This window comes from Coregonus clupeaformis, chromosome 30 (genome assembly GCF_020615455.1).
Source record: "Coregonus clupeaformis isolate EN_2021a chromosome 30, ASM2061545v1, whole genome shotgun sequence".
NCBI lineage: Eukaryota > Metazoa > Chordata > Actinopteri > Salmoniformes > Salmonidae > Coregonus > Coregonus clupeaformis.
Window position 1 is genome coordinate 21226243 of NC_059221.1, and position 12688 is coordinate 21238930.

General features: G+C 49.4%; 1 pseudogene; it reads right to left on the minus strand.

Annotated features, from left to right (window-relative positions):
• Positions 1-5316: 5316 nt before the first annotated feature.
• On the minus strand, positions 5317-6327 carry LOC121546472 (annotated as a pseudogene).
• Between the last annotated feature and the right edge of the window lie 6361 nt (positions 6328-12688).

Below are 12688 nucleotides of genomic sequence, written 5' to 3' on the forward strand. Positions count from 1 at the left end.
GGGTGAGAGACTGCAGACAGAACAAAACGGAGGTGAGTACACAGCAAATCAACAAGGTGCAAAACAACAAAACTAACGCTAGAACTCAAAGGCTGATACGCTGACAAACATACTGTTCATGGCTAGCGATCCGGCAGGAACTGGATGTTGGGCCAGAGCCTAAGAAGGGGTGATGATCAGGACCAGGTGTGCAGATTGCTGATGGGATGCAGGTGCGGAAAACCAGAGCGCTCCCGGAGCGTTCCCGAACCCTCGGGAAACTGGAGAATACGAGCAGGAACACTAGTCACCAGACAGGACCCGACTCAGACAGCCGGGATCGTCACAGTACCCCCTCCGACGAACGCCACCGGGCGGACTTCCCGGAGCGCCAGGATGGAGGCGGTAGAAGTCACTGATGAGGTCTGCGTCTAGGACCTGTCGCCGCGGAATCCAACTCCTCTCTTCAGGGCCATACCCCTCCCAGTCCACGAGATACTGGAAACCCCGGCCCCGCCGTCTGGAATCCATGATGCGACGCACCGTGTAGGCAGGACCACCTCCGATCATCCGAGGAGGAGGAGGAGGAGGCGGAGGAGGCAACAGAGGACTGAGGAAGACAGGCTTGAGGCAGGAGACATGAAAGGTGGGATGGACTCTGAGCGTCCTCGGTAGTTTGAGTCGAACTGCCACTGGATTGATCACCTTCTCCACCACAAACGGACCAATGAACTTCGGCAACAACTTCCTAGACTCAGTCCGTAACGGAAGATCCCGTGTGGCCAACCAAACCCTATCTCCAATGGTATAGGTGGGAGCGGGAATCCGGCGACGATTCGCCTGGAGCTGATACCGGTCCGAAACTCTAAGGAGTGCCTTTCTGGCCCGATGCCAGGTCCGGTGGCAACGCCGAATATGGGCCTGCACAGAAGGCACTGAGAGCTCCCTTCTCCTGAGAAGGAAACAGGGGAGGTTGATAGCCATACAGGCACTGGAAGGGAGACATCCCAGTGGCAGATGTAGGAAGAGTATTGTGGGCATACTCAACCCAAGGCAACTGAGAGGCCCAGGAGGTGGGGTTGGAAGAGACCAGACAGCGTAGCGTTGATTCCATCTTCTGGTTGGCTCTCTCCGCCTGACCATTGGATTGGGGGTGAAAACCAGATGTGAGACTGACCGTAGCTCCAATGGCCAAACAGAAGGACCTCCAGACAGCAGAGGTAAACTGAGGGCCACGGTCGGAAACGATATCACTGGGCAAACCGTGGACCCTGAAAACCTCCCTAACCAGGATCTCGGACGTCTCGAGGCAGAGGGAAGCTTGGCAATTGGCACAAAGTGGGCGAACTTGCTGAATCTGTCCACGATAGTCAGAACGACCGTGTTCCCCTCAGAAGCGGGCAACCCCGTGACGAAGTCCAGGGCCAGATGCGACCATGGTCGCGGGGAATAGGAAGGGGGTGAAGTAGTCCAGAGCTGGGCCGATTGGTACTCTTATTCTGCGCACACACTGGACAGGCAGCAACAAAACCCCGAGTATCTCGGCCATGGCAGGCCACCAAAAACGTCTGCGAAGAAACGCCATAGTCCGAGCCACGCCAGGGTGACAAGCCATCTTGCTGGCGTGGGACCATTTGAGGACAGCAGGACGAACCGACTCAGGCACAAACAACCCGACCCGGGTGGACCGTTACCGGGACCGGGCTGAGTCCGAAGGGCCGCCAGCACCTCCTCCTCAATCTTCCCATAACTGCTCCCACGACGCAGTTCCGGGGGAGGATTGTCTCGGTCTTGGACCCACTCTCCTCCGTCTTGGAGAACATCCGGGACAAGGCGTCCGCCTTGCCGTTCTTAGATCCAGGTCGGAGCGTCAGGGCAAACTTGAATCGTCCGAAAAACAACGCCCACCTGGCCTGACGGGAGTTGAGACGTTTAGCCGATTGCACGTAAGCAAGATTCTTGTGGTCCGTCCAGACCATAAACGGTTGCTCCGCCCCCTCCAACCAGTGGCGCCACTCCTCCAAGGCAAGTTTCACCGCGAGAAGCTCCCGGTTACCCACATCGTAATTCCTCTCCGCAGGCGAAAGGCGACGAGAGTAGTAGGCGCAGGGATGGAGTTTACTGTCCGTGGAGCATCGCTGCGACAGGATGGCGCCAACTCCCACATCAGACGCGTCCACTTCAACGACGAACTGACGGGCCGTGTCCGGTTGAGAGAGAATCGGTGCGTTGGTGAATCGCCTCTTCAAATCCAGAAACGCTCGATCCGCCTCCGGATTCCACTTGAAGGTCCTGATGCTGGAAGTCAAGGCAGTTAACGGAGCGGCCACACGGCTGTAATCCCCGGATGAATCTGCGGTAGAAATTCGCAAACCCCAAAAATCTCTGGAGCTGCAATCTCGTACCGGGCTGGGCCCATTCCAGAACCGCTCTAACCTTCTCCTGGTCCATCCTAATCTCTCCCCTGGAGATGATGTACCCGAGAAAGGATGTCGTGTGGGCGTGAAACTCGCACTTCTCGGCCTTCACAAACAGGCGATTCTCCAACAATCGCTGCAGAACCTGCCGGACATGCTGGACGTGGTCGGAAGGTTCCTTCGAGAAGATCAGAATGTCATCCAGGTAAACAAACACAAAGAGACCGATCATATCTCTCAGGACGTCGTTCACCATACTCTGGAATACCGCTGGAGCATTGGTCAGTCCAAACGGCATCACCTGATACTCGAAGTGACCCATCGGTGTATTGAAACCCGTCAACCACTCGTCCCCCTCTCTGATCCGGACCAGGTGATACGCATTGCGTAGGTCTAGCTTGGTGAACACCGTAGCACCCTGTAAGGAGTCGAAGGCAGAACTCATCAAGGGCAGGGGATACTTGTTCTTGACCGTGATGTCATTCAACCCCCGATAATCAATACACGGTCGAAGAGAGCCATCCTTCTTACCCACAAAGAAGAATCCTGCCCCCAGGGGGTGATGACGAGGGACGAACGAGACCAGCAGCTAGGGACTCCTTGATGTAGGTCTCCAACGCCTCACGTTCAGGTCGGGAGATACTGTATAACCTTCCCTTGGGGTAGACAGCTCCAGGGACCAGGTTGATGGCACAATCATATGGTCGGTGGGGAGGGAGTGACAGAGCCTTCTGCTTACTGAAAACTTCCCCCAAATCGTGATATGTCTCGGGAACCAGGGACAAATCTGGGGGGTTTAGCCTCAATCACCTGACTGGGAACCGAATGGGGGCAGGCAGTCTTGAGACAGTTAGCATGACAATCAAGGCTCCAACTCGTTACCTTGCCCGTCACCCAATCGAACGTGGGATTGTGTTCCTTCAGCCAGGGGTATCCAAGGACCAGAGGAACATGGGAAGACGGCAGAATGAAGAATGAAATCATCTCAGAATGATTCCCCGACAACCGCATCTTAACCGGTTCAGTCCTCATCGTGATACGTGCCAGACTACTGCCGTTCAGAGTGGTAGCTTCAATGGCTTCCGGCAATTGCTCCTTGGAAAGCCCCAGCTGTTCCACCAACTCGGCATCTAGAAAGCTTCCATCGGCACCTGAATCGATAAAAGCGTTAATCGCTAAGCTCTGATTCCTGTTCATAAGGGTAGCCGGGAAACGGGGTCTGACAGAGGTATTGAGAGAGTCGAAACTGGCTCGCTAAAAGTCCTCCCAACTTTAGCGAGCCGCGCAGTTTGACGACCCGACTGGATCCTGAGAAGCTGATCGGTTGGACGGGACCCATTGCTTCTCCCTCCTTCGCTCTCGGACTCGATTATCCACCCGAATAGACAAAGCTACCAAGCTGTCCAGGTCACTAGGCTCCGGATAGGAGATCAACTCATCCTTGAGCTGCTCCGACAGACCCTGGTAAAAGGCCGCTTGCAGAGACTCCTCGTTCCACCCACTCTCCACAGCCAACGTCTTGAACTCGATCACGAAGTCGGCCACGCTGCGAGTTCCTTGGCGAAGCGAAAACAGGCGCCTAGCTGCGTCCCTCCCTCGGACGGAATGGTCGAAGAGCTTCCTCATCTCGGCCGTGAACCCCTGGTATGAAGCCATGCAGGGATCCTGTCGTTCCCAAACGGCTGAAGCCCACTCCAGCGCTCGACCACGCAGCAACTCAATCACAAAGGCTATCCTAGCCTTGTCTGTGGCATAAGAGTAGGGCTGTAGATCGAACACTAGTCCACACTGCATAAGGAAGGAACGGCATCTTCCCAGCTCTCCCTCATACTTATCCGGCGTCGGAACCTTGGGCTCACGGATGGACACAGCTTCAGAAGCGGCAGGCGAGATGGGTGAAACCGGTAGTGGATCCTCCACCGGACACTTGCGTTGGTTCTGGACCTCCGTCAGACCGGTAGAAAGGTTCCGAACTGACAACGCGATCTCCTGTAGTACCGTGCTATGATGGCCCAACATCTTCTCCTGCTGGGTAATAGCATGGCGAACAGAGTCCAGGTCCGCTGGGTTCATTACTGGCCGGATCGTTCTGTCACGGTTAACTAAGCCAGAACCCAGAAGCAGACCAGGACACGGTACGTGAGACAAAGGTGAGTGTTTATTTATAGAGTCCGAGTGAAGCTGAATAATCCAGGGAACAGAGCGGGTGGCGTGGATGGGTTGTTGAGGGTGCAGTGGTTGGTCCGGTACTGGCTCGGCAGCCGCCGACCATCAGGCAGAGGTTGGGTGAAGGTTCCGGGTGAGAGACTGCAGACAGAACAAAACGGAGGTGAGTACACAGCAAATCAACAAGGTGCAAAACAACAAAACTAACGCTAGAACTCAAAGGCTGATACGCTGACAAACATACTGTTCATGGCTAGCGATCCGGCAGGAACTGGATGTTGGGCCAGAGCCTAAGAAGGGTGATGATCAGGACCAGGTGTGCAGATTGCTGATGGGATGCAGGTGCGGAAAACCAGAGCGCTCCCCGGAGCGTTCCCGAACCCTCGGGAAACTGGAGAATACGAGCAGGAACACTAGTCACCAGACAGGACCCGACTCAGACAGCCGGGATCGTCACAGTACCAGTCAAAAGTTTGGACACACCTACTCATTCCAGGGTTTTTCTTTATTTGTACTATTTCTACATTGTAGAATAATAGTGAAGACATCTAAACTATGAAATAACACATATGGAATCATGTAGTAACCAAAAAAGTGTTAAACAAATCAAAATATATTTTATATTTGAGATTCTTCAAAATAGCCACCCTTTGCCTTGATGACAGCTTTGCACACTCTTGGCATTCTCTCAACCGGCTTCATGAGGTAGTCACCTGGAATGCATTCCAATTAACAGGTGTGCCTTGTTAAAAGTTAATTTGTGGAATTTCTTTCCTTCTTAATTCGTTACAGGGGGGCGACGGGGACGGCCCGCACAGGACTGCCTTCCAGAACCCCCTCAGTGACCCCTTCCTGGAACATGAGGGGTCTACAATAGGTTCTGAAGCCAGGGCCTCGTCCTTCCCCTTGTTCTGACTACTGACACTGACATTCTCTATGGTGCTGCCAGATGCAAGGACTCCCATACAGACACCCTGGGGATATTCTGTGTCCATGCCTGTAATTGAGGGGACATTTTGTCTTGCAGAATATCCTCCCCTGAGTGTCTGTGGCTGTGATGGGGTCACTTCATTCCTCTCCTGTCCCCTTTCACTCTAACTCCCTGGGGCTTCCCTGGTTGGGGTTTGGGCTTGAAAAAGGCTAACAGGCTGCCTTGAGGCTTTGGGCCAGCCTTTAGTGTCTTACTCTTTTTGGGACAAATGACTACCGCTAACATCCTCTTCTTTCCAGAGCTTGTCCCTGCTCTCAGTGGATTCAGGTCTTGGGTCTCCCCAGCCTCCTGAGATCCTGGTCCCTGCAGGCCTAAGGTTGTTGTTGGTCCACCTTCACCAGGAAGCGTGAGAGTTTCTGCTGTCTGCCAGCGAACTCTGGTAGGTGGCGGGTACAGAGGAGAGGCAGCTTGGAAGGAGGGGGCAGCTGAGTTTCCCCCAGACAGGGCAGTGATCAGACTCCTCCACCTCTGGCCTGATGTCTGCCGCCACAAACCCAATCTTAACCAAGGGATGGTCAGTGAAGATGTAGTCGATGCGTGTGCTATAGTTGGTCTGCCTGGCTCCAGTCATAGTGTTTCAACAGGTGAAAGCCTTGGAACGTGTTGGGTGAAAACGGCAGAAGGTGTCCAAACTTTCCGCTGCGGAGGGGTTTTATTGAGGTTCTCTCAGACTCTTCCTCATCGTTATTCTCTTGTTCAAACTTCCTTTCCTTCACTGTCATCAACGAGGAAAACATTTAGCCATTTCCTCCTTGGGTGATCCTCAAAAATCATCCTATTCAAAGTAAACAGACAGCAGGAGTAACAATATGACAGCTATTAATAAACAGATGTCAAAACGCAAAAGTAAATCTAATTATGTCTGTGAATGAGGACATCAAACCATCACCTGAAAGATTTCTGATTACTTCACTTACTATTTCATCTGGGTCACAGTGATCTATGGGCCGGTGGGATGTATTCACATCTTCCAAGACGATATCATGGCTGGGTGGAAGAGTCAGAGAAAACAAAGAAAAATGAGACTTCCAATAAAATTAATTGAGCAAATCTCCTATCGGTTTGTCCTCTTTCATGACACCCACACAACCCAAGTCCCCCTGCATATAGCCTACTCACCTCCCAGCTTCCAAAATGGCTAGAGCCCGATATTGAAGCAGCTTGTAAAACTGCAGTTTGAACATGTCACGCCCTGGCTCTGGGGACTCTAATATGTTGAGCCAGGGTGTGTAAAGTATATGTGTTTTGTTCTAGGTTTCACATTCTAGTATTGTTTGTCTATGTTGGCCAGTGTGGTTCTCAATCAGAGGCAACGTGATTCAGCTGTTGCTTGTTGTCTCTGATTGAGAACCATACTTTAGCAGCCTGTTTCCCCACAGAGTTTGTGGGATCTTGTTTCTAGTTTGGTTTGTGTTAGACCGTGAACTGTCACGTTATCGTTTTGTTTATTTTGTATATCTATCGCCTAATAAAGAGTATGTTTGCCTGCAACGCTGCGCCTTGGTCCTCATCTCTAACCAACGATCGTGACAGAAGATCCCACCAGAACTGGACCAAGCAGCCTAGTGAGGAGCAGAGAGGGTGGACTTGGGAACAGTGGAGGAAGAGCTTCGACTGGGTCAAGCCGAATGAGGAGCTGAATGGCGGGAATTGGAAGCAGAAGAGCGAGAGTTGGGCGAGAACCATAGAGGCCTGGCCCACGGGGAAGAGAGACTCCCAGAAAATTTTTAGGGGGGGGCTCACGACGTCGGGGCAGCAGGAGGCCGCGATAGAGCGGCCCAGCGGGTTGGCAGAGGAGGCCGCCAGGTTACGGGGGCCACTGGTCGAAGAGGGGATGGAAGGTGTAGAGGCACGGCGAGAGGTACTGGGGTGTGTTGCCAGTCCGGTCCGGCCTGTTCCTGATCCCCACGTAGGGCCAGTGGTGTGTGTTCCCAGTACGGTCCGGCCTGTTCCTGCCACTCGCACCAAGTCTACGGTGCGCGTCGCCAGCTCGGTCCGGCCCGCTCCTGCTCCCCGCACCAAGTCAGTGGTGCGCTTCGTCAGCCCGGTCCGGCCCGCTCCTGCTCCCCGCACCAAGTCAGTGGTGCGTTTCGTCAGCCCGGCTCGGCCCGTTCCTGCTCCCCGCACCAAGTCAGTGGTGCGTTTCGTCAGCCCGGTCCGGTCCGCTCCTGCTCCCCGCACCAAGTCAGTGGTGCGTTTCGTCAGGCCGGCTCGGCCCGCTCCTGCTCCCCACACCAAGCCAGTGGTGTGCGTCGTCAGTCCGGCACGGCCCGTGCCTGTTCCACTGGTGGCTGGTCCGGCACCGGTCAGATGCTTCACGCCGGAGCTAGAGCAATCCGCTCCACCAGTGTGCAGTCCAGCTCCGGCCAGCGGGGCCAGAGCGGACCAGGGGTACTTTGGGGGGTTGGAGAGGAGCGGGGATCAGGCCCGAGCCGGATCCGCCGCCTAAGCGGAGTGCCCACCCGGTCCCTCCCCTGTGGTATTGGTGGGCGCGGTCGGAGTCCGCGCCTTTAGGGGGGTACTGTCACGCCCTGGCTCTGGGGACTCTAATATGTTGAGCCAGGGTGTGTAAAGTATATGTGTTTTGTTCTAGGTTTCACATTCTAGTATTGTTTGTCTATGTTGGCCAGTGTGGTTCTCAATCAGAGAACGTGATTCAGCTGTTGCTTGTTGTCTCTGATTGAGAACCATACTTTAGCAGCCTGTTTCCCCACAGAGTTTGTGGGATCTTGTTTCTAGTTTGGTTTGTGTTAGACCGTGAACTGTCACGTTATCGTTTTGTTTATTTTGTATATCTATCGCCTAATAAAGAGTATGTTTGCCTGCAACGCTGCGCCTTGGTCCTCATCTCTAACCAACGATCGTGACAGAACAGTTTACATTCAGGCTTTTCTGGGTCAGCTCGTGGGATCACCGTAACTGTTTCATGTCAGTCTTCACACCTGTGAAAAAGCAAATGGGCACACAAACAGAAAGAAACAATCAGATCACATGAGAAACACATGACGGCTTTTCAGTACAAGAACAAGTTAACAATTGATACATTCCATGACAATATTTCTGAAAATATAGAAAGTCATGGGACAAATCATATAAAATTATTTTTTCTCCCCTGTGCCGTGTGAGAACAGCCCTTCCCTCGTTGTCCAGGACATGCTGCTCCTTACTGGAGAACTCTCCCTGGTCTCCATAGCATTCAATGGTCCTCTTGTGGTTGGTGGTCAGCAGGCCGGTCAGGCCCTCCTCTGCAGCAAATGGGGTGGCACTGTCTTTGCAGTAAGTATCAACTCCTATTTAATAAACAGATTAGGAAGGTACATACAGTGGGGAGAACAAGTATTTGATACACTGCCGATTTTGCAGGTTTTCCTACTTACAAATCATGTAGAGGTCTGTAATTTTTATCATAGGTACACTTCAACTGTGAGAGACGGAATCTAAAACAAAAATCCAGAAAATCACATTGTATGATTTTTAAGTAATTAATTTGCATTTTATTGCGTGACATAAGTATTTGATCACCTACCAACCAGTAAGAATTCCGGCTCTCACAGACCTGTTAGTTTTTCTTTAAGAAGCCCTCCTGTTCTCCACTAATTACCTGTATTAACTGCACCTGTTTGAACTTGTTACCTGTATAAAAGACACCTGTCCACACACTCAATCAAACAGACTCCAACCTCTCCACAATGGACAAGACCAGAGAGCTGTGTAAGGACATCAGGGATAAAATTGTAGACCTGCACAAGGCTGGGATGGGCTACAGGACAATAGGCAAGCAGCTTGGTGAGAAGGCAACAACTGTTGGCACAATTATTAGAAAATGGAAGAAGTTCAAGATGACGGTCAATCACCCTCGGTCTAGGGCTCCATGCAAGATCTCACCTCGTGGGGCATCAATGATCATAAGGAAGGTGAGGGATCAGCCCAGAACTACACAGCAGGACCTGGTCAATGACGCAAGGTCCCCCTGCTCAAGCCAGCGCATGTCCAGGCCCGTCTGAAGTTTGCCAATGACCATCTGGATGATCCAGAGGAGGAATGGGAGAAGGTCATGTGGTCTGATGAGACAAAAATAGAGCTTTTTGGTCTAAACTCCACTCGCCGTGTTTGGAAGAAGAAGAAGGATGAGTACAACCCCAAGAACACCATCCCAACCGTGAAGCATGGAGGTGGAAACATAATTCTTTGGGGATGCTTTTCTGCAAAGGGGACAGGACGACTGCAGCGTATTGAGGGGAGGATGGATGGGGCCATCTATCGCGAGATCTTGGCCAACAACCTCCTTCCCTCAGTAAGAAGCATCTCAAGGTCCTGGAGTGGCCTAGCCAGTCTCCAGACCTGGACCCAATAGAAAATCTTTGGAGGGAGCTGAAAGTCTGTATTGCCCAGCGACAGCCCCGAAACCTGAAGGATCTGGAGAAGGTCTGTATGGAGGAGTGGGCCAAAATCCCTGCTGCAGTGTGTGCAAACCTAGTCAAGACCTACAGGAAACGTATGATCTCTGTAATTGCAAACAAAGGTTTCTGTACCAAATATTAAGTTATGCTTTTCTGATGTATCAAATACTTATGTCATGCAATAAAATGCAAATTAATTACTTAAAAATCATACAATGTGAAATGTTTTGGTACCATTCCCCAGATCTGTGCTTCTACACAATCCTGTCTCGGCGCTCTATGGACAATTCCTTCGATCTTATGGCTTGGTTTTTACTCTGACATGCACTTTCAACTGTGGAACCTTAAATAGACAGGTGTGTGCCTTTCCAAATCATGTCCAATCAATTGAATTTACCACAGGTGGACTCCAATCAAGTTTTAGAAACATCTCATGGATGATCAGTGGAAACAGGATGCTCCTGAGCTCAATTTCAAGTCTCATAGCAAAAAGTATGAATACTTATGTAAATAGGTATTTCTGTTTTTGATTTGTAATACATTTTCTGAAAACCTGTTATCGCTTAGTCATTGTGGGGTATTGTGTGTAGATTGATGAGGATTTTTTACAAATGTAATACATTTTAGAATAAGGCTGTAATGTAACAAAATGTGATAAAAGTGAAGGGGTGGGAATACTTTCCGAATGCACTGTATCTGCAGTAATAGAGAATTGTAGTGTTTATCAAAGTAAAAAAAATAATTAAAAAAAGCCAGACCAGCTCTTGTTGTCAAACTGGCAGGCTGCATTGTATCACCTTTAATACGGACTACTATTTTTGTAGTTCATTATTTTCTTTGTCAAGAATTAGTGATAATGCAACTAATGACCGATGCAATCTATGTCATGGGAACTAATTCAAACAGACGGGCTCACTGTTGGCAGGGGACACAAGGTCACTGTGGCTCGCTCTCTGATATAAAAGAGATTATGTGGGTTTGCCATGTCCGCAGTTTTCTGGAAATATTGGTCTACTTTCAAAACGATGTAGCGGTTGCAAATTTATTGGTTTCGGGTTTTTGGCCTACTTCTAAATCGCACCGCGGCCGCCATGGCAACTTCTTAAAAATATATATTTATTTCACTGTGACCTGCTGCTGCAGACTATCAGGCAGTCTGTTTCTGAGCGAGTAAGTGGTGGGGAGGGGAGGGTGTGTGTGTGTGTGTTGAGACTGCGCGCTGCAGCCGCTAGCTGAGTCACGTGTGTGAGAGGAGACAGCGCAGCAGGCTTGCACCTCTTTACAACTTTTTACCAGTTGTAGGTCGGATATTTAGATTGTCATTATGGAGACACTTATTTCCAACCCTTTTTCCAGAAACATTAACGGGCTAGAACTGATGTGCATCAAGAAATAACGGTGACAAATCACAGGAAAACGACTTTAGTCGCTGTAGAGCGCATTAGAGAAAGTCGCTCGGATGTGGTTTAAACTCTGTCTAATTTGCTTATGGAAAACCATATCAAGCGAAGGGTTTTATGCATGATCAGTTCTTGGGTCTCGAGCGCTCCGCGAGTGGACATTGGAAAAGGAAGTTATGGAACTCCCTTGCGTGCTTCTGTTATGGGGAGAAAAGTCCACAATATAACTGACAATAAATGTGGAGAATGATACATTTGCATATGTTGGCCATCAATTAGCCTGTTAATTTATATGCCTATGTAGGCTACTGTAGTCTACCATTTTATACAATAAATATGTTGAATTGCAAATCAATTTGTGCCACACTAGTGTTGCATACCTGGAGCTTGCAAACAGATTTAATAAATAGCCTATAACTTCAGTTTATTGTTGTTGTATCCTTGTGTTATTATGCAATTATTAATGGGCATGTTTAGCAGTGGTGGGAACAGTACTCAATTGTCATACTTGAGTAAAAGTAAAGATACCTTAATAGAAAATTACTCAAGTAAAAGTGAAAGTCACCCAGTAAAATACTACTTGAGTAAAAGTCTAAAATTATTTGGTTTTAAATATACTGAAGTATCAAAAGTAAACGGAATTGCTAAAATGTACTTAAGTATCAAAAGTCAAAGTATAAACCATTTAACATTCCTTATATTAAGCAAACCAGACGGCACAATTTTCTAGTTTTTTTTATTGACAGATAGCCAGGGCACACTCCAACACTCAGACATAATTGCAAACGTAGCATTTGTGTTTAGTGAGTTCGCCAGATCAGAGGCAGTAGGGATAACCAGGAACCTTCTCTTGCTAAGTGTGTGAATTGGACCATTTTCGTGTCAAAATGTAACGAGTACTCTTCGCTATTCTTGTCGAATGTCAATTTGAACTAAGCAAGCTGCTAAATCGTTACTCTTACATATTGCCTAAGCTACTGTGTAGGCTATCTGCAATTAGATGTAGGCCTATCAGGGGCTTTAGGCTACCTGCATCTAGCTAACCAAACTATGACAAAGTTTAATTACAATCATAAACCCAGGTTTTGGTCAGTAGGCCTAGCCTATGCCTATTGAAATGACAAGTCAATCTCCCAAATAGGCCATTTATAACGGTTTGTAGTCTTAACATCTGGCACATAATAAAGGCACAATTCCCAGAAAATAGCTTAACATTCGTATTTTAAGTTGAAGAAAGGCGAATTATCTTTTCTCTTGCGACATATTCAAACTCCTTTATTAGTCACATTAGCTCACAATAATTATTATTTTGATGGAAAACCGAATTTTGCTTCT